Genomic DNA, 23,168 nt, shown 5'->3' with positions numbered 1-23,168 from the left:
CACATATGACGCTACAATAAGCTTCCCACTACGAGACCTATGTAGCAGAGCGGAGTTTGAACACGCGAGCTTCCAGAAATACAGCCATGACTTGTGAACAGTGAATATTCTAGCACTGCCAAGCGTTTTCTCAATAGACACTTTTTTTCTCACGACAATACAACGACATTCGAGACAAGCAGGCACCACGCTAGTTTAAATCCACTAGAACATCCCTTTGTTCCCTGCCCTATGCTATTCTGGTGTTATTGACATACGCTAATTTAAAACATTTACATACAAGCTTTCCAATTATTTAGTTAGGGGGAACACAAAGAGGAAATGTTATTTTAGATTCATGAATTCACGACTCCCATTATCTAATTTAGCATCCCTTGTACACCACAAGCACTCCTAAATAGAGACATAACATACGCTGCTCCGGTCAATTTACTTCTCAAGATTTAAAAAGTAGGCTTGGTCTCTAGTATAGCTCAAGTACTGTAACTGATTCGGCAGCATAAGAAACTCGCAATTGATTCCTATCTTCGCCATTGCAGTGACGATTATTATTCCTTTCTTCCTCAAATTCTGTTTTTATTCCCTCACCATCTTTAGAAAAGTACTGTTTTGTGTAGATTTATCAGTTCTCATTGAACTTTTATTTTTTATTTGTTAAAGTACCGTTATTTTTCTATTCAACGTTTCAGGGATCGTTTTGAGCCCGTTGCTAAGGTTGATATCCTATATTAGGCAACCACTAAAAGAGATACGTATAGCGGGTTTGTGAACATTGCAGGCGCTTTGCTGTAATCTAAACGGCAAAATTATTATATGCTGGCAACTTCAGAGGCCTGTAGAGCTGCAACAAGGCGTAGTTAGATATGGATTTATCAGAAAAATAAATAAATAAATAAAATAAAATAAAATAAAATTGACATCATTCTCGAGGTATGCCACAAATTCAACCCAATATCTATAAGGAGATTCATGATAGTATTGGAATGATGCGCAAAGCTCCCTCGTCGATATATGCTCAGCGTATATCTCTTTAGCGCGGGACACTCGGCTTCGACTCTCGATGGAAACTCACGTGATTTGGATCCCACGTTACGTCCACGTCCCATGTAGTTTCGTTCCTGAAAGAGACGCTAAACTCTAATCCGCCACCACTTAGAATATACTCTGTGTATAAAGTGCAAGTTCATTTAGTATTATAAAAATATGTAGTACATTGTTCCATCAAGTGTGGTATATTTTGTGTTACTTGTATAGAAGTGTCATATATATCGCACACGAAATCAGTAACATTCCCGAGATGTATTTGTATTTCCTTGAGGTTTAATATTTGCGAAACTAACATTGAAACCTTTCTGAAATCTAACTGAGGTAAACTATACTTCGTAAATACTAGGGTAAGCATATCTTGGGGTGTACAGATATTTTTGCCTTTGTTCGACTATTTTAGCAAGTTTGCGAATTGGTAATGCCAAGTGTAATAGGAACTCGCTGGGCATTGGGAAGGGAACCATTTGTAAGTGGATTTTAGTATCATGGTTAGTTTTGTATGGAAAGGACGTGCACAAGATGACAACTTATTATTCTTTTTTCTTTACTATACGGACCTCGTTCGGATTTTACTTTCTTAATTCGTTTTTCTTTCTCTTTTTGGTTAGAAATACACACACACGAAAACATCATTTACCTATCTTTTCTCTTGATCTTTAATTAAGGTATAATTTTCTTGTTTAATTATTACCTTTACGCATTAGACTATTTCCTTTAGTCTCGTTTCTTTCCTTCTTTTTTATATTTCGCACAATTCCTTCGTATATGTTCTGCAAGGTATTTCAAACCATGGTATGGCAAGGTGGGAAAGTCTCGTTAAAAATTTAGAAGCAAAAAACAACAAATCAGCACGCCTTTACAATGAAAGAACACAAAACAGGTAAAAGTAACAAGCTAATTAATGTGTAATTTAATCAGGCTACAATGCATAATTATTATAAAGAAACAGGTCAAAGAGAAGTGTACAGTTAAGTATTAAATGTTTATTAGTGCTTAAACTAAGCAAGCATTATATTACGCGTATGTTGCGTGGAAAGCTATACAGAACAGAAGCAATGCGCTGAAAGAGATAGTATTAAAACTGAATGTTTATGCTATATGCGTTTCAGCCGAACTTGGTTGTGCTATTGTTTGCGCATAAAATTTAAAAACTTCGATTTAATCCACACCTTCTCTCTTCATATTCTTGTTAAACTGTTTGTTCTCAACCCTCTTAAGACAACATGAATGCAATTATAGAGATATAATAATAATAATAATAATAATAATAATAATAATAATAATAATAATAATAATAATAATAATAATAATAATAATAATAATAATAATAATAATAATAATAATAATAGTAATAATAATAGGGGCATACCCACAGGGGGTCCACCGGATCCAGACCTCCTTTAAAAGATTTGATCAAGGGTGAAGTTAAGGAAGTTTGTGTGTTATTTTGACCATTGAAAAACACATTCAAGTTGATATCACTATGATGCCCATACTGTAATCGGAGCTCACGAGGGCCCGGACTCAGAGTTCACGCTAACTAATCTCCATCAAAATTCACGCTAGCTCAGATTCGCACTCGCTAGAGTTTAGATTCGCCATCTTCAAAAGCTTGGGGCTTGTGCTCTCTCTGATTCAGTCGCTATCGACTTAACAGCGCGTGCTCAAATGCGCTCGTGTTAAATTATTAAGCTTGAGGTTAATTGATCCCAAGAGCTGGCTCACGAGTTTGAACATCTGGCAGTACCTGCCCTAAGTGCTATTTTACTCAATATAAATTTGAACATCAGAGTGGAACTGTAGGGTCCTTGTAGGCGCGCATAATTCAAGTAGGTTGTATATTTGGATCTGAGTTTCAGAAAGACATCAGTAGAGATAGAAGAAAACTAAAGGTAGGTAGATATATTAAAACTAAACTCAACAGCCACTAGGAGGACAGGACCTACAAAGCCAGCTTGTAGCATTCATGCAGTGATGTGTGGGCAAGCACATTGGCTCTCCTCGCCATTAGTAACACTGGGTTCCTAGACAGGAATTCACGAGGCTACTTCTTTCTTTCAAGTAGCTCCCCAATCATCCCCACGACATTAGCTGGACATCAGCATTGCTTGACTTAGTTGATTTCACAAGAAGTGGTATGCCCGTGCGCCCATTTTTTTTTTTTTTTTTTTTTTTTTTTTTGGCTAGGTATATACGTATATTACGATTCGTGATTTTGTTTAAAACAATTAAAAATAGAACAATCTAGCGTTCCGCTAGATTTTTCTAGCGGAGACCTCTCATGAACTGCATGTACTCATGAACAGAAACTTGTCATTTCAACTTCTTCTCTTTGGTTACTTTTTTTCCATCCTGTTTAGTTTCTAACGTTCACCTTTTGAGAAGTATTCGCATGTATCATAATCTTCTGGGAGAATGCGACACGCTCTGAGGATTTTGACGTCACAGCAATGTGCTCATCACATTTATAAGCTATCACAGACTATTGCTGTGTTTAAAAAAATAAAAAAATAAAAAAAGAAAAAAATTGAACACCTCCAACATCACAAAATTTCCAATACCTTCGCTGCTCAGCAACAGAGTACGAAAATAACTAACAACAAGAATGTTACAAGAAAGAAAGAAAAAAAGTGCATTGTAACTTTATTGCATGTGGTTAATCAGTAGTGTTGCCACGAGACGAGACATTTCTCGTGTCTCGTCTCGTCTCGTCTCGTAAACGAGACGAGACACGAGACGGGACAGAACCCTCTTAGACGAGACACGAGACAAGACAGACTACTTGTCCCGTCTCGAAAGCGAGACGAGACACGAGACGAGACGGGACGTCTCGTGAAATGTCTCGTCTCGTCTCGTGTCTCGAAAATGAAAACGCTGGCGGGAATGACCAAGATTGAAATTGCCAATGGTCATATAGATTGCAAAAGGAAAATCCCCTTTGTGAGAAAACATGTCCTTTGTCTATTGAATGAAACAATCGTGATACATGAGCTTCCAGGAATATCATCCTTAATGTCTTGTCCCCAATTCCCCTTGCTGTAAACTGAGGAATTCTCATTTTCTTTTATTTCTGGCTGAAATGATGACAAACAAAATCAAAGACAGGGAAGATTTTTACAAGGTCAAGAAACCGAACTACCACCACCATCTATTCAATTTGAAAACTGGGTAAGGTCTACACTTGTCTTTATTCTCTGGTGGCGGTATTCTTTTTGCTATATGAACCGAAAACGGCAATTGAAGTATGTCATCTCGCAACTAAAATTTTGTCTTCTCTCTCTCTCTCTCTCTCTCTCTCTCTCTCTCTCTCTCCCTCCCTCCCTCTCTCTCTCTCTCTCACACACACACACATACACACACATAAAACACACTTTTACCATTTTACGAATCGCTCGCTTATTATACAGCAGTCATGTTGTAAAATTCACCTCTTCGTTTGGAAGGCGGGCGGACGACAAAAGAAGCAAAGATGTTATCGACGAACCCTTCAAATTGTTTGCTTTCAGCAAATTTATGATACTAATAATAACACTTTAGGTAAAGAAGTTTTACAGGGGGACCTTCGTTTTGTTACGCGGAAATGTTTGATCTGACCAGAGTGCGAAATTGCCCTCTGCTTCGAGAGGAGGGGAATACTTCCCTTTCCTAGTGAATAATATTCATTAGGACCTGAATTATCTTCAGAAATTGTTTCTTACAGGCGCACTAAACCTCTCGAACTTGATAAGTGTAAAGAACATTTGGTATAATATTTATGGAACTCCGTTGAAAGCAGAAAATATCATGAGAATGATCAAAATTCGAACATTGAAGAATATAATTAACAGAAAAGAAATAGGATACCCAAACCATATTTTTAAACCTGCTATAAAATGTATATCCTACATTTTTACTAATTCCTTACTCCCATGAAAGTATCCTGGGGAGGATATTCTCTCCATTTTTTTCAGACTGAAATCCTTTTATCCCGTACGATTCCCCCCCCCTGACACAGTACGAAAAAACAAATGTTGTTAAAATCCATACACATGACCCTTCCGGGACTCAACCCGGGGCCTTCAAGCCGATGGTCTATCGCCACAGACCGCTCGGCTTGGTATGAAGATGTACGTTGTATGATTGCGAATAGATCCCGACAATATAAGGAACTTTAATCCAAAATGGTCACCCAAAAATCAACTTTTTTTTTTTTAAGCCATTAGCTAATCTGGGTGTACTGTCATGAGTTTGTTACATAAACGGAGCAAGCACCACATAGTAGCACACACCCCGCGGTTATGGGAACAGATTTGAACCATGGAGATGAAGACTGGCCCCAAGCATTCTTTCGTCCGATGTGTCGTTCAGCTCCCATTACTATGGCACTTTAAGTAGATCTTAGTGTGCAGTAACATATAAAATTTCAATCAAATACTTTCCATTACTCAATAAAATTATTTGGTTCCGAGCTTTTTTTTTTAAAAAAAAAAAATAATAATAATAATTGCAACAAATGTATATATGCTAAAATGGAAAGTAGTTTTTGGATTGTTATGGGTTAACACTGTGAAACCTAAAGGCTGGAATATATGAAATCAAAGTGTACACACATATCTATCTCTCTATTTATCTATATCTTTCCATCTTTCTTTCTCTCTCTCTCTCTCTCTCTCTCTCTGTATATATATATATATATATATATATATATATATATATATATATATATATATATATATATATATATATATATACAGACACTATAAAGCAAGTGGGGTGATAGTATACGATAGTGTCGGGGATGATGACATCTTTACATCGAACTTTGCTTGTCGTGTAAACATTATTTAACATTAGTGTCTTCATCTTCGACGTACCTATGAGCAATTTACTGTATATTCGTGTATTGAAACTGGTGAAATAAATTTCAATGTTTTAGAATGAAAAAAAAAAAAAGAAGAAGCCAGGGTCGAGAAGCCTCAGAAAACTAACAGCAGAGATATATTATCTTGTAAACTATTTGTCCTTGCCTTGTGAGCTTATTTGAATTTATTTTTAAGACCTTTAGGCAACTTTGGCCCACCTCGAATGGATGATGATGGGAAAATTAGTGGAATGAAGAAAGTGGTAGGATACTAGACAACTTCGAGAAAACACACACATTCGAAACATGAAATGAAATCTTTGAGTTTTACGTCCCACGGTTATGCCGGTTAGGCTAAAGGAGACAGTGATGATGAGTAATGAATGAAATGGTGGAATGAAGAAAGTGCGAGGAAACGGGAGAACCGCGAGAAAACCCACGCACACGGTGTTTGTCCACCACAAAGTTCACTTGGCGGGGCTGGGATCGAACCCGAGACCCCAAGCACCAGAGGTGAACGCTCTACCACTGAGCCACCGTGGTCCCCACACACATTCAATGTTTGTCCACCACAAAGCTCACATGGCACTAACCGAGATCGAACCGACTACCACATACACCAGAGGTGAAGGCTTCACGGTGTAGCTACCGTGACATTTCTTGTCTTGTGTGTTCTGGGTAATACTTGTAACTTACAAGGGAAGAGAGGGAGATTATATATCGAAGTGGAAGATGGTTTATATACCAATCGAAAGCACTAATGAAGCCTATTACAAAACTGTAATAAAAATTTTCCGAATACATATACTATGCGAGTTATATGGATATATAGAGTGTCCAGATAATCCGTTACCTCCCCTTGAAATCGCAAACGATAAGACAGATGCCAAAACTCGAAAACATGTGTTTGATCATTTTAAAAGTACAACGTATCAAAGCAAAAATTCTTGTCACAAGGCCACCCGCAGTGTACTGGGCGGGGTCCAACTCAAAAATTACAAAAGGTAAGGGGGTCAAGTAGCATATCGTTCGAAACTTCTTGAGAAATGAAAGACGACGGAACAAGTCTCAATACTCTAAAATTACCTTGTGCAAAATGGCGGCCGGTCAAACTGTCAGCAAAAACGTCATTGTAAAGTCGATGGCCACCCCCAAAAAAAATCCTGAAACGGTGAGGCAGATGTCAAAACAGGAAAACATGTGTGTCATCATTTCAAAAGTACAATGATTGGAAGTAAAAATATTTGTCTCTGGGTCCTCCACAATGTCCCAGGCGGGGTCATGTTCAAATTGTTCAAATGGCAAGGGAGGTCAAATAGTACATCGTTTAAAGCTGTTATTAAATGAAAGCAGAAAGAACAAGTATGGACGCTCTACGATAATACTGTGCAAACATCTTGCATTTTAGTTGTTCTTTCTGTAACCGGGTCTTAGTTTATTTTCACTTTAATTCTTGTACTCAACGAAAAGAAAGGAACTGCCCCTACTGTGAGATTCTGCTCTTTGAGCCCAATAATATCTAAATAAAGAAAAAATAAAAATAAAATAAAAGCAAATTAAGACATAAAGAAAAGAAACGACAACATTTGACATCTTTGAGTATCGAACTGACTAGTTAACATATAATGTACTTCCACGAACATAAATAAGTAGAGGTTGGAGCCATCAGAAGTAAAGACTCTTACCTCTACTTATTTATGTTTATGACTGCACAACAGTGGTACTTATGCTCGTTATTTGGTTTATCAATTATAAAATGATTCAAACGAAAGAATTCTTTGCACCAGGAAGAGTAAATACGTACAAATGTCTCAGAATGAAAACAAGTGCCGATTGCAAAATGGAAAGTGAACGTGCTCAGAAAATCGAAATGAAGATGTACATTTTGACCGGCCGCCATTTTACACAGGGTAATTTTAGAGGATCGAGACTTGTTCCGTGTTCTTTTATTTCTCAACAGCTTTATTTGACCATATGTACCATTTGAAAATTTTGAGTAGGACCCCGTCTGGAACCTTGTGGAGGACCCTGGGACAAACATTTTTACTTTCAATCATTGTACTTTTGAAAAGATGACACACATCTTTTTCTTTTTTGACATCTGTCTTACCGTTTCAGTTTTTTTCTTTCTTTGGAGGGTGGCCATAGACTCTACAATGACGTTTTTGTTGACAGTTTGACCGGCCGCCATTTTACACAGGGTAATTTTAGAGAGTTGGGACTTGTTCGTCTTCTTTCATTTCCTAAGAAGTTTCGAACGATATACTACTTGACCCCCTTACCTTTTGTAATTTTTGAGTTGGATCCCGCCTGGGACTCTGCGGGTGGCCCTGGGACAACAATGTTTGCTTTGATACATTGTACTTTTATAATGATCAAAAACGTGTTTTCCAGTTTTAGCATCTGTCTCATCGTTTGCGATTTCAAGGGGTGGAAATGGATTTTCTGGACACCCTGTATATTCATATAACTCGCACAGTATATGCATGCGGAAAATTTTTATTACAGTTTTGTAATAGGCGTCATTAGTGCTTTCGATTGGTATATAAACCATCTTCCACTTCGATATATAATCTCCCTCTCTTCCCTTGTTAGTTGTATCTTGATTAGCATGGTGCAGCCTGCTACATTTTACTTTCGTTCCCATGGTATGCTGTTTTATTTTTACGAGACAAGACGAGACAAAACGAGACAAACGAGACGAGACGAGACGAGACGGGACAGAATCTCTCGAGACGAGACACGAGACGGGACGAGCACATTTTTTCGAGACGAGACACGAGACGAGACATGCTTTGCACGAGACGAGACGAGACAGCCTGAAGTCTCGTCTCGTCTCGTCTCGTGGCAACACTATTAATCAGTACATCTATCATGCCTTCTGATATTTTATTATTAAAATATTCACTAAGGCAAGACAAAAGAACCAAACAGAACTAAATCGTACTTATTATTATTATGTAAGGAATTGAAATACAATAAATTAATTATTTTGTTAATTAAAACACGTCAATGTTTCTTTTTAATTATTACTTAATACAATCAATAAATATTAGTATATTTATATGTCTAGTGCGATTCTTTTCTTTCCTTTTAAAATAGAATCTCTTATTTTCCATTTCATTCTTTTAGTTGTGATAGTCATAGAGCCGTTTTTACATGCAATAATTTAGTGCATAATGCAATTATGTTATTGTAATGGAAATTAGGGAAGACGTATGTAATCAAATGTTAAATGTAAATTGAATGTTTTTAATGAACAGGTAACAATGTTTGCTTATTTGTCACTAAAGTGTTGATTAATACGTTGAAGAGGAAAATAATAATACTATTATAATGATAATAATTAGAAAGTTATTTAAGCTTCTATTTGTCTTGTTATGATATTTGTAATCACGTGACACAAAATTCGATCTAGTTTAAAATAAATATAATTCCAGTCCATGTTCCATTCATTCATTTTCAAATTAGCACAATTCTCTCTCTCTCCCTCTCTCTATCTGAGGAAAATTATTAAAACACTTTAAAAAGGAACTGACAAGTTTGGAGAAGACATCAAAGTTATTGACAACATAAAAACAATTTTAAAAAAAGTCTCAGAAAATTCGAATATCAATTACATTGTACTGAACATTTTTACCAGTTTACAGTTTCTTCTGTGAGATAATTCAATATTCGAGTACTCGTTGAATTCAACTAGTCCTGCATTATTATTATTATTATTAATAATAATAATAATATTAATATTAATAATAATAATAATAGATGTAACTTCTATAAAATAGGGTATCAGCCAAACTTTCCCCCTCTTAGAAACAATTTCATTGACGCTCATGTGTTTCATACAGTTAGGGCCTATACTTCACTCTAGTGTAGCCCACGGGACAAGAAGATAGAAACGAGGTTTTTCTCGTCTCGTCTCGATTCTAGAAGATGCTTTCTCGTCTCGTCCCGATTCTCGACTCGGTAAAAACCTTCCTCATCTCGTCTTGTTTTGTAAATTTATATACAGTACAAAATCCATGCCCTGATTTCTTTTCTAATTTCAACTAGAAGTTATCAACATCTTTCCACGTCACAAGAAGTCTTCGAGGGTGTGTAATATAACCGTATTTAAACCATATTTATTAATGAAGTATATTGTGTAATGATTTAAGAAGCTATAAACGTTGATAAATATACTTCATTATGTTCGTACAATTACTTTTTATCAATTTACAAGCTTTTATAGTATCAATCATGCAACTCTGAAACAAGGTTTCAGATCTAAGACTTGCGTGAATTAGTGTTGACTACGTGATTCGTTAAATTTCTCATTTCACCTCGATTCTCGGCTCGTGCCAAACTAAAAAAATGTGCCTCTCATCTCGGTTCTCGTTTCGTGGGAACGAAAAGTAAGGTCGGATGAAACTCAAAAGACCGAATCTCTAAAAGAATTCCAGTTTTCTCTCATTATGCTGTAATGTACCTAATTAGGTAGTAAAATTACTTCATTTTGCTGTTTTGATTGGTTGAATGAGGTTTAGAGTCTCTTTTCAGAATCGAGGCTATATGAAACGTGGATCTAGAGTTTAAGGAGGAATCCGAGCTACCGTAATGCATTCAAATTTATTTTTTTATCCTTTCCCACCGGGAATCGAATTCGTAACCTGGTGCTCTAAAAGCGCACGCGCTAACCATTGGATCAGCGGGGAGGGCATGCTGCTTAGAGTTACATGTTCTCTAACATCATAAAGGTTGATTGATTTTTTGAGTTTAACATCCTGTTCAGCAACGAGGCTATATGAGACGTGGACCTACTGATTAACGTGGAATTCGAACCACATGAGCTCCCGCCGTGAATCGAACCCGGGTCTCCCACGCCAAAGGTACGTGTGCTAACCGCTTAGCCACGAATGAGCTCTAACATCATAAAGAATATAGTAAACTGAATCAATATATGTTTGTGAGAGAAATCGTGCAACAAATTTTCAAGTGTCACTCGAGAAATAAGAATACTTTTCTCTAGTACATTACATCTATTACATCAAAATTGTGTAAAAATATATACCATTTATTTTATTTTATTTAAGGTAAAATGTACTTCAACGGAATTTTCTACGCATTCCTTTCTTCAAAGTACTTAAAATCGAAGTAACAAACACGTTTGGATAATAATAGAGCTTAGGCAAGATATTTATGCACTTTCAAATGGGTCACAATATATGACTTTGAGTGAGTGGTCCAGAGTTCTATTGTTAATGATGGTATTAACATTTTGGTATTATTGACCAAACATTAAAGTATTCCGGGAGCTACAAGCTAATTGACTTTAGGATATACTAACTCTAGTCTAGGAAGCCAGAAATGATGACATTAAGAGCTGATGTACTGAGTTCTGACCATTCATTAACTCAAACGAGCGCCAAAGTGATCTAGCCATAGTACTTGACTAACGGCGAGGGACAGGAGGAAATTCTCCTCTCGCTATATCTTAACTCCGGGTTATGTGATAAAAATAAGAAGAAAGAAAAGTATTTTCCTGATCCTGTTTCCATACGAAACTTAGCGTTCACATTTTAAGAACTTTAAAATTATGGTTAATTTTTGCTATATCAACTTGAACGAGTTTCTAATACTTTGGTGAATATTACTGGGTGTTATCAAGTATAGTGGAATTGCATTCCGTATTTGTGTTATCAAACAAGAAAAATGCATGAAAAAAATGCGCATTTTATATTCTTTGAAGATAAATATGCTTATCAGATTTTAGCTAGTCGTTCTGCAGAAGCCAAAAAATACGATAATTTGTCTGCTTAATTCTGTAGAAAGTAAAATACACCACTAGACAGGGACGTACACAGGGGGTGGGTCCTGGGGGTCCGGAACCTCAGCGAAATCTTGACTTTTCTGTAAATTTAGTCTAATTTTAGAGGACGATTTTATAAGTTTTAATGTAATTTATCCTCATATTGAACTTAAATCCTACCCAAAGACCCTTGGACCCCTCCCGAAATAAATTCCTGCGTACGTGTCTGCCACTAGACTTAGTAAACTAGACAATGATTTTCAGGCGATCTTCATTCTTGTTCAATTCATCATCTAAGCCAGAGATGCAATAATTAATTTAAGAACTTAATTTAATTGCGTCCAAGTAACATAAAATGGAACATTAAAAAAAATCATCAGTTATGTAGCTTTTAAGTATTACTTACAATATGAGGTCACAATTTGATATAAGTAAAAGATATTGCAGTCTTCTATTTTGATTTATATTTAAGAAATGAATCAGTTGTAAAAAAAAAAACAATTCTAACTGAAATGTCTCGATATTTCACACGGAAATACATTATATTTCTTGAGTACACGGAACGATGAACTTGAGAGTGCTCAAACAAACGCACAGAAATAAATCATTTAGACTAAACTGACAGGTCTTGCGAGATTTTTATTCTTTCAAGTCATTGTTTCTGAATCACCCAAAAAAGAAAGAAAAAAATATTTTGTCTCGCAGCTGGGTGTTTCTTCTTTTTCAACAGCAAAAGTGCTCATCAACACATACGGAAAGGATATACCGTAACAGAGCATCTATATATGTGCTGATACTTTTTTTTCCTTAATATTCTTATGCATATAAATAGCTATGTATCATTTTTCTTTCAAATTGTAATCCCAAAGACGGAAATACGTCGGCTTAATTATATATTGGCGTAAGAGATCATTCAGTCTCAAAATATTTCGATGCAAGGTCTGGACACTATGTCCCGAAATTCAAATATAACAAACTTGAAAAAAAAAGACCATTATTTATTTTTGTTTAAATGAAATGTTTCAGTTTCACGCACCACGGTTATGGAGTGTAGGCTAAAAGAGATGGTAATAACGAGAAAAGAATGAAATAGTGGAATGAAGAAAATAGGATGAAACAGGAGAATCTAGAAAAAACCCAAGCACACGATGTTTGTCCACCACAAAGTCCACTTGGTGAGAACTGGGATCGAACCAGGGACCTCACGCACCAGAGATAAACGCTCTACCACTGAGCCACCGCGGCTCCTAAAGAAAGTTTTTATTACAATTGTTAGTTTTATAGAACTTCAATCTTCTCGAACCTATTATTATTATTATTATTATTATTATTATTATTATTATTATTATTATTATTATTATTATTATTATTATTACTTCATTCACAACGAAAGTAGAAATCTTAATGATTTATACTCTTATTTGTCACATGAAAACGCGACAACGAGTTTGATCCGTCACATATAAAACTTTTGTGATGATTTAACATGCCACTATGGCAATAAATGCTTAGCTGGAAGCTAGTAGCTTGGAGCTAAACTTCCAATTTCAGCATCTAAGGCTGCATGAGATTATATAACAATTTACCCTAATCACACGTACTTCCATCGAATCCGGATTTAACATTTTTTTTACATATGTATACAAGTGGGTATAAGTATATACATGATCTTTTTACATAAAGGTTTGCAATGCTTAAATGAACTTAAGGATAAAAGAAGTTCAAACTCACTGAATTTCTACATAAAATAAAAACTTTCTGTTTGCTGCGATTAAAAATTCAATTCTGTATAGTAATCAAATCAGTTAACAGGTACTGAGGGACACAGAACTGTAAAGTTTGCTGAAAACATTGTATCAAATCACAATTTAGCAATTTAGTATGTATCAGGCTTCATACTATAAATTTACCAGGCCAAGTCCCCCACCACCACCACCAATCCAACAAAAAAGAAGCATTCTATATTCGAAAATTTATTCTGAGCTAAAATAATTTATAAGCAAGTAGTTGGAGCCTTACAGAGATATATGAAATACGAAAGAACTTACAGACTGAACGATCAGATACATCCCAGAATTGTAATGAAATTTGATGGAAGTGTAATAGAAAAAAAAAAAAAAGATTCGAGTACAAAACATCACGTTTATACGCGCTAAGTACTCAGCTAGGCTCCATTTAATATTAGTTTGTGATCGTGACAAAGAAGAAAAAATATTCAAGATTAAAGAATTAGAATCTATTTTTTCTTTTCTCTTTAACCCCTATGTTTATAAACATTTGAGCCACACCTACAAAGTTATTATGGTAAAAAGGTGTCACCTGCTGGGTGGGCGCTTCCAAATGCCCCGTCTCACTCTTCTCCCGCTGAGTTTCAGCTTCATTTGGGATTCTTCCACGATTTATTGATATGTAAACCTCATTCGTTTCTGTTCTAACAATATAAGCTAAGTCTTCTTTTTTCTCTTGTTTTGGGTTATAATGAAGGGTGAAATATTCAAACACTCGCCCTTGCTTGCAGCATGACTTTATTTTATTTTATTATTTTTATTTTTATTTATTTATTTTTACATTTAAATTCATGTATTGATAATAGAAATGAAGTTCTGCTTTCGGGAGACATTCAAGGGAGCGGATTTAGGGTAGAAAAGACCCTTAAATCTGTTACAAGGAATCATTCCAATTGATGGAATTGTGATAAATTAACTGACCATCTCGTACTTGGAGGATTGGTTTCTGTAATCGTTTCATTTCAGTCGACACACCTAAGTGTTTCTTTTACATCAGGGATGCAAATTATAACTACTCACTCACTCGCCCAGGGCGAGTGGTTCATCGGTGCGGGCGAGTTTTTAATAATACTATTGTTTATTTCAAAGGTAAGTAAATGATTTCTATTGTGGGTATGGGCTAGTAGCCTTTTTCTTGGGCTAGTAAAATTTTGTTGCTTATTTGCGTCCCTGTTTTACATATATATGCAAACACTTTATTTTTGTCCCGGATTCTAATTTTTCATTACGACTCATTTTAGATAAAGCCTAGGAATATTTGTGTTGGATGCTAAGAAGGAAATATCACATTTAAAGTGTGTAGAAGAATAATGTCATGAAATAAAAGTTTGTTTGTACAGAAGCTTTTAATATTGTTAGTATTCTAAACAAAATTTATTTTGTATGGAAACAAAGGTGCCTAGCAAATGAGCTTCCCCGCTTTAGATATCTTTTTGCTAATAACCTCGGAACAAATTTGCCTGTTTGAGCAGAGTTGCCGGTAATGTATAGATAATTACATTTTTTTTTTTTTTTTTACATGAAGAAAATCGCAATCAAAAATATCGAATGACTAACTGTCAAAGGTACGTGAAAAGAGAGGATATCTATCTTTCCTGACGATTGTACGCGTGCGACTGATTTGCACATAAGCTTGACAACTACATAGCAAACATATCTTGTAATTAAAATTTATAAAACGTTTAATTGTTATTTTTTTTAAAAAAATAGTTGTCATTACTTTCATTACTTTTCTCCCCTCGATCTGAACCTAAAGAACTGTGGTTAATTTATTGGTAAACAATCGGTATTTATCGGTAATTTATTGGTAATATTGGTGTGTGTATCAGATTCTGGAATCAATCTAGGAAGATTAGGAGACAAGTACATTATCACTCCCCTTGCTCTATCGAATATTTCTTGCAGTTTCTTATTATGTGCGACTTTATCTGACACAATAAATTTGAAAATTTTTACGGTTTGTCATACTCTAAATCTAACAATCGCTCGATGTATTTTTCAATTATTTATAAATAAATAAATAAAAAATCATCCGCACATCTTTAGAGAATTCTTTAACTCTCAACTAATCTAAAGCTGTTTGCGACATACATCAAACATAGAGAACACATATTTGGGACTCGAACACGAGATTTTGAGTGTGACCATAGTGTACAAAATATTAAATTAAGACTAAAAGTTATCAATAAAACAAATAAATGTACTCCTGGCGTTACAGCCTGGCCACGTTAAGTGGATGAACAGCTCTAAGCTCTTGTTATTTCTGACTCCCTAAATAGGTATTCGTTATATTTCCTAATTTTCTCAAGTAGCATGCGAACTACCTTACTACAAAGTTGAATCAACAATGAAATAATTATGCCTATACCAAGAATCGAACCTGAACTACTAGCACACATGCTAATAATATCAGCAACAAGAATCACATAAAGTCATCATGACAGCAAAACATTTATGCATTATTACGTTACGAATTTTCTTATGAGTTTGGTAAAAAAAAAAAAAAAAAAAAAAAAAAAAAAAAAAAAGACATCTAAAAATAAAATAGTAATCCTATTTGGTTACTCACCTGTTAGATGCACGGTTTTCCGAGGTCCTTTTGCGAAGTTCACACAAGAATCTACAAAAACTATATTTATCTCTTCGTTTGGAAATCGGAAAACAAAGTATACGAAACTAAACACACTGATTTCTTTGGTTCAAGAAAAGAAAAGTAATCACTGGCAGAAACACGTCAGTCACCGAACTGTGCACCTCACGTGCGTAAAAGACCGCGATCCACCCACAAACGGAAACCACCTTCCCCCGACACTCACTGTCGTCGTACTCATCAGCAGACGAAAATCCAAGCGTCAGCTTCGCCAGAGCGTACACAGAACGGAGATAACGAGTCAGCAGTTGGAAGAGCCAATCAGAACCTTATTACGGTGTGTGACGTTTAAGAAACTAGCGCTCTTTGGTGGCTTGAGACTATGACGTCACGAGCGTCATGCCAGTTGCCTTGCCGCAGGGGAAGTTAGGGATCCCCATGAACTGCATCTGTAGGTCAAACTCGCGAAAACTGCAGACAATATACAATATACTTCCATAAATGGGACTTGCTTTGCATTAGGGTGCTTGTAATTATCACTTTTTTAATACAGAGTCAATCTGCAAAGCAATATACCAAATACGCGCTTAGCTCACAAACCTTACAACAGTTTACTCTCTCTTAACTTGATAGGAAGTAAGGAAGAAGGAGCAAATTAAAACATTTGCTGAAAAAAAAAAATCCGATCACGGATCTCCTGAGTTCACAGATCCGGTTTTATCACCCATTAAATTTCAAGGAAATCTAACTGGTAATCTGATCCTCCACCCTTTACATGGAATTATTATGTTTTGAAAGTACATCGGATAAAGTCAGACAAAAAAAGAAGAAAAAGAAAAAAGAAAGAAAGAAAGAAAGAAAAAAGAAAGAAAGAAAGAAAGAATTAAAGAAAGAAAGAAAGAAAGAAAGAAAGAGAAAAGTACTGATCACTGCACTAAACTTTCTCCTTCCCAATTCATAAATTCATCATGAATTCATAAATTCTTCATTCCCAATCATACTTGCTGCAGTTAGCTTTGAATTTATAAAATATGAACAAAATAACCTGAGAAATTTTTGAGAAGTTTTTAAAAGTAAATTACTCGGTTTGAATTTTTTCATGAGCAATTACGTATAGCATTTCAGTTGGTTAGATTTGAATTTAGCATCTCTTTCAGCGACAATGTTATATAAGACGTAGACCTACAGCCTAATGCGGGATTCGAACTCTTGCCGGGATTCGAATCCGGGTCTCTTAGGTAAGAGGCGTATACGCTTACCATGTAACCATAAGGGAGCTCTGCAAAGGTGACCACAGACGAGTTTTAAGACGCAAGTTGAACCCATAAAAATATTTGGGAGGACACACTTTTTCATTGAAAATAATATAATCAAACTCAAGAATGTCAAATGGGGGGGGGGATATAAATTTGGAGGAAAATGGAAAATCTGGGGGAGTGATAAATTTGAGGGGAGGGCACTCCTGAAGCTCTTTGTAGCATATTGTAGGGTTGTTAATGATACGTGTATTAATGATATAGAAACAAAATCGCCTGAGTCATTTTTGAGAAAATTGTCCGAAAAGAACTTACCCCCCAAGAGAAAATTATTCTACTATTCAGGATTCCCCTCTACTCCAAATAATAATAAAATAATAATAATTGTATATACAATGTTACAGAGTCATTAACATGATTTAAGTAAGCTACTCCTATTTTGGGTATAGGAAGAAAAAGAAACGAGTGTACATATTTGTTATAGGGACAGACAAACAAAAATAAAGAGCCAAAAATACTTTTTTCGACATGTAGAACTTATGAAACATATAAATCCGTTCTAATTTCGAACTCTTTTTTTCTTTTTTCTTTCTTTTTCTTTTTTTTTTAATTACCAACCTTTCTCCTTTAAACTCGAAAGTAAATAGATTAATTCCTTTAAGATTATAGTACTAGGATATATGTTACAAAATCCAACTCGCTTTCTGTTTGTAGGAAAACCACAGAAATTAAAATCAAAATATAAAAAGAATTGAAATGTGATATGAATTCTCGTCAGCAAACCTAACAACTTTTAGTTATGAGCACACTTGAAAATAAGATCTCGCGTTTAGAACAGAAAACGAAAATTCGATTTCTCGTGAAATTGCACGTGATTCATACCTAGAGTTATCATATATCTCATCTGGACCGGACAGTCCCGACTTGAAGGTTCTTGTCCTGGTGTTCTGCCGGTGGCGCCGTAACTTGTGGGATGAAAGGGGAAATTCTCCCTCACACTTAAGTTTGTCGTCGTTCCAATGAGGCTCAGTTTAAGATAAAACTTCCTTATATTATACGAACATGCATGTATAAATAAACCATGTAATAGGTTCCCCACATAAAAAAAAGGATAAGAAAAAAGAATAGAAAAAGAAACTATAAATTAAAATATTATCTAATCCCATTTCAGTGAAATATCTACAATTAGGGCTATCAGAAATAATATATACCTCTTAAGTTGTGTCAATTTGATTAGTAAAGCATGGAATGGACCCACGATACCATTGAAAAAAAATGATAATAACTTAAAATGCTGCTAGTGCCCAACAATCTGAACAAAATTCAGGGTGGTCCATAAATCTTAGTACAATGGATTATTTTGGAAATAAACATGATTAAAGCAAATCTGACTAGGAGATGGAGGACTTGTGTAAAGGAGCTACCGATTGATGCATGCGTGGTGAATGGCGGCCATCTTGGATCCAGGTTAATTTTTTCAAATAGGAAAGTAGGCATGTGACACATCAATTAACACTGTTTTCTGCAGGGGAATGCAGTCCCACAAGTAGAAATGTGTTATCATGTCTCGTTTCAAAGTTATGACGCCCCAAAGTTGATTAGACAGGTTTTCTTTTCGTTGCAGGTAGAGCGAGATGGCACTGAAGAAGCAGGAAAGAATTGAGATCATCGTAATGTCTGGGGAAAGAAACAGTCGTGTGATTGCCCAGGACTTCAACGCGCGCCACCTCGAAAGACCTGCAATAAACCAATAAACCACAACAACGTTAGCTACCTATTAGGAAATTCAGTGTAACTGGCAATGTTGCTGACAGACCACGGTCAGGTCCCCACAAATCGCGACAGATGAGAACACATCCACAATGGTGCTTGCTGCGAGTGTGAAAAGTCCGAAGCGCAGCACAATACGACTATCAGCGATAACAGGCATACCACGTGCTTCCGTGATGAGGATTCTCCTTACGAACAAGTGTCATCCCCTCAAGCTGCAGCTTGTCCACAACATTTCAGAGTATGATCCAGACCAGGCATGGAATTCGCCAATTGGGCTTTGTCACAATATGACCAAGATCCGCATTTCTCAGCCAGCGTTCTCTTCACATACGAGACAAACTTTTCACATACGAGAAGTGAATCGCCAGAACATGCGATATTGTTCGGATGCAAACCCACATGCGATCAATTCCTGCAAGAGGGTTCCCTTGATCATATCATGGTGTGGTGTGGCATATGGAACACGTCGACCATAAGACCCTTATTCATTCCTGACACCCTAAATGGACATTTTACAGGAATTGGTGTTTCCGTTGCTTCTCCGCCCTGATGCCACCTTGCCGCAATATTTTCAGCAAGATGGTGCCCCACAGTACTATGCGCTGCCTGTGCGGGAATGCTTGGATCTGCATTTTCCTGGACGTTGGCGCTGAGAATCAAACCACAACATACAATTTATATAAATATAAAACTGTGGATCTAATATGTTTGTTACTTTTCTAATCATCATTATTGACACATTCAACAAGAATGAAATAAAAATGGCTCTTGTGCTGATTAAGTGCTTTCTGCCAATGGAAGAAATGAAAGTAAAGTTCCCATCAGAGTATCTCTCGGTTTGAAGACTAAAGAGTTCCGGTTTTGAATAGCAGAAACATGATAATCCTACTCATATCCCACTTTAGGTCTAATCTAGATCTCATTATAGCCTTACCGCTAAAAAGGAACTGATTTTGAAGCTTAAACGGTATGCCTGACAAGTAAGCAACCACCATTACATAAAAGATAGCCAAGGTTGCCTATATCATAGGATGATCATATTAGACCTACTTCTTGATAGCTGCGAATAAAACGAACAACAAAATTTTCATTATGACTTCTAAAACAACTAACGAGGGTATTGTGTTGTTAGTGATATTTTTTCACAAATTCCTATAGATATCCAATTAGCTATATGGATCTAATTGAGAATGTAAATCTATTCTTACTGTATATATATATCGTACTGTGTATATATCCCACTGTATCTATTCGTACTGTATATACAGGGTGTTAATGAATTATACCGACAAACTGTAAGAGGTGATTCCTCACATCAAAATAAGAAAAAAAAGTTCATATAGACCTACAATTTCCCGAAACCGAAATAGGGCTTCTTGAAACTTGTCTTTTTGGCGATTTTCAACAGCTCTAGCTCTGAAACTATGCACTTTTCGCCATAGGTCCATATGAACTTTTTCTCTTATTTAATGTGAGGAATCACCTCTTACACTTTGTCGGTATATTTCATTATCACCCTGTATATGCAGGTGCGGATCCAAGGGGAGCTATAGGAGCTATAGCCCCCCCCCTTGACGCTCTGGTAAAACTGGATAAAATTGACTTCAATCCTGCTTTACACTGGTATATATATATCATCATTTTAACATCTTTTATCACTTAGCATTGATTGTAACTTAAAGAAAAATCTATGAAACTAAACAAGTTATTTCACTATTCGTTGTAATTTGAACCAATGCAAGTGTTCAATAAAACCAATAAAACTTATACAATTACATTTAGTCAACTATATTGAACTAAAATGGATATTGTATTGGCCATACATACAATAGTAACTTATTCCACTTTGAATATATGCAAATGTGGTTTCTTGACGTGTTTACATTCAGTGGCGTCATCACAAATTACCCTGAATACGGGGGTTAGACTAAAAGTTTATTGTGGTTATCTTTTTTGAGTTTAAGTTACTACTGCGCGTCTTTGGAGTGCAAAGGTTCTATGTCCAATTTTAGAAATTTTAAAGGAGAGCAAAAATAATGGACATAAGACATATGGCATAGGACAATATTTCATTCATTATTTCTTGTAAATAATAACGATTTCATATGCTTTTTTGTCGCCATGTGAAAGAGCACATCATGCGCCATTATAAGTATAAAAAACTCAATTTTGAAAAAAAATGGACTTAGAACCTTTGCGCTCTAAGGACGCGATTGATTCTATTTTAATTTATTATTGTTATTTTTATTGTATATTTTTATATAATAAATATTCTGCCACGTATCTAGGTGACTAGTGTAATAAACGATCTGTTATATATGAATCCGCGTAGCGTAGTCACTAACCGCCTTTGGTGCGAGCGGTCGTAGGATCGGTCCCAGGTAGAAGCACTCGGTCGAAAAAAGCGTAAGAGCTTTTCCAAGCCAGCAATTCTGAGTAAGGTTTTCCTGGGTTTTAATCATTCAAACTAGACAAATGCCGGGATGGTATCCGTAAGTTCACAGTGTGGAAACCAGAAGTTGTAGTAGTTTTCTAATATTTTCGATTTCCACAGAGGGAATTCAGCCAAGGATGAATCAATCTTTTCACAATAAATTCATATCAAAAAACCGTTTTTCGCTATGCCTGTTAACGATTTTTGCTCTATTGCGATTAGCGTTAAAACCTGAAATAGTAGATTTCTACTACATCCAATTGGAAGAATGGGTGACATAAAATTGTGGGAGGAAACAGAAGTATCCGGAGAAAACCCACGGGCAGGTTTGTTGTCCACCACAAACTTACTTGGCCGGAAATCGAACAAGGGACCCCATGCACAAGAGGTAAGCACTCAACTACTTTTTCACCGTGTTCTCCTACACCCAATTGAAATACAGATATAAGAAAAGAGGCAGAACAAATTCTTTGGATGTTGAATCTATATCAGAAAACAATCCCGCTATTTCTTTTTAACTATGTTTACTCTGATAGCTGTCGCCAGACATATTCGTACTGCAAGATTTCCATTACTTAACGCATAACATACTTTGGAAATCGAATAATATACAATTGAAATATACATATCTTGTCTGTGCACGTCTAGTTTAGATTTTATAAACTCTTCCTGCCAATTAAGGGGACTGAACTCTGCATAATAAAGGTCAAGGAGCCCTTCTAAAAGTATCTGGCGACGTACTTCTGCAATTGCTTATTTCATGCCCGGAGGTGAGAAAGTGATAATACAATTCCATAAAGTTCCCAGTTTCAAACTTGTCAAATATTAACAGGAAGTTTTCAAGTTAGGACTTGTCGAAATATTTAGGTATTGTAAAACAGAGTGATTTTCTGTCTCTATTATTCTCACAACTTCTTGCAACAACAAATTTACAGCTGTTTCATCATTTTAACTATTTTTTTTAAAGAAAGAAGATGTGATTATCCATTACAACAGACAAAACTGTTAGAAATGATGTATAATTTGTAAAGTCTTTGCCAATAGGAGTTTCGTCAGAAGGAAAAAAAACTTGCACCTAAAATGACAGTGTGCAGCATAATTATCTATAGAGCTTGATCATAATCTTGTGCAGTACATAATATTTTTCGACTAAGTTTTCTTAATGTTAGAAACTAGACACTACATTTCCTTTCGTTTGAGTACCACTTCTTTCAGTTGCTTCAGCGTTACATATAGAGAGATTTCATACGTCATATATTATTATCAGGTGTATATTGGAATAGGAGCTCCACTGCTTAGTTGGGAGTGGGAACGTGGTCTGATAATCCAGTTCTCTTAAAGGCAAAATAGTGTGATGGCCTATACTGTGAAGTTTGACCTTTCAGGATGGTTTGAGCACCCATCAACTGTACCACATTCGTGAAATGAAGTTTTACGTTTTACATACCATGGTTATGCTCTATAGGATAAAGAAGATGGATTATTAATGAAAATGAATTACTATTAAATAGATTGAAGGAAGCGCGGTGGCTCAGTGGTAGAGCTTTCACCTCCGGTGCTTGGGGTCCCTGGTTCGATCCCAGCTCGTGCCGTGTGAACCTTGTGGTGGACAAACACCGTGTGCGTGGGTTTTCTCGGGGAACTCCGGTTTCC

General features: G+C 35.9%; 1 protein-coding gene across 1 annotated transcript in view; it reads right to left on the bottom strand.

Moving 5' to 3' along the window:
- rau (RA domain-containing protein rau) overlaps positions 1–16,306 on the bottom strand; it is a 212,847-nt gene extending 196,541 nt beyond the window's left edge. The window contains exon 1 of the mRNA XM_081744512.1: positions 16,032–16,306. The gene's annotated coding sequence lies outside the window, so the exon portion shown is untranslated. The remainder of the gene's footprint in view (positions 1–16,031) is intronic.
- Positions 16,307–23,168: the final 6,862 nt, after the last annotated feature.

This window comes from Thermobia domestica, chromosome 2, assembly GCF_964235325.1.
Source record: "Thermobia domestica chromosome 2, izTheDome1.hap1.1, whole genome shotgun sequence".
NCBI classification, from domain to species: domain Eukaryota; kingdom Metazoa; phylum Arthropoda; class Insecta; order Zygentoma; family Lepismatidae; genus Thermobia; species Thermobia domestica.
The sequence above is the reverse complement of the archived record's forward strand: the minus strand, read 5'-3'. Positions and strand labels throughout refer to the sequence as shown.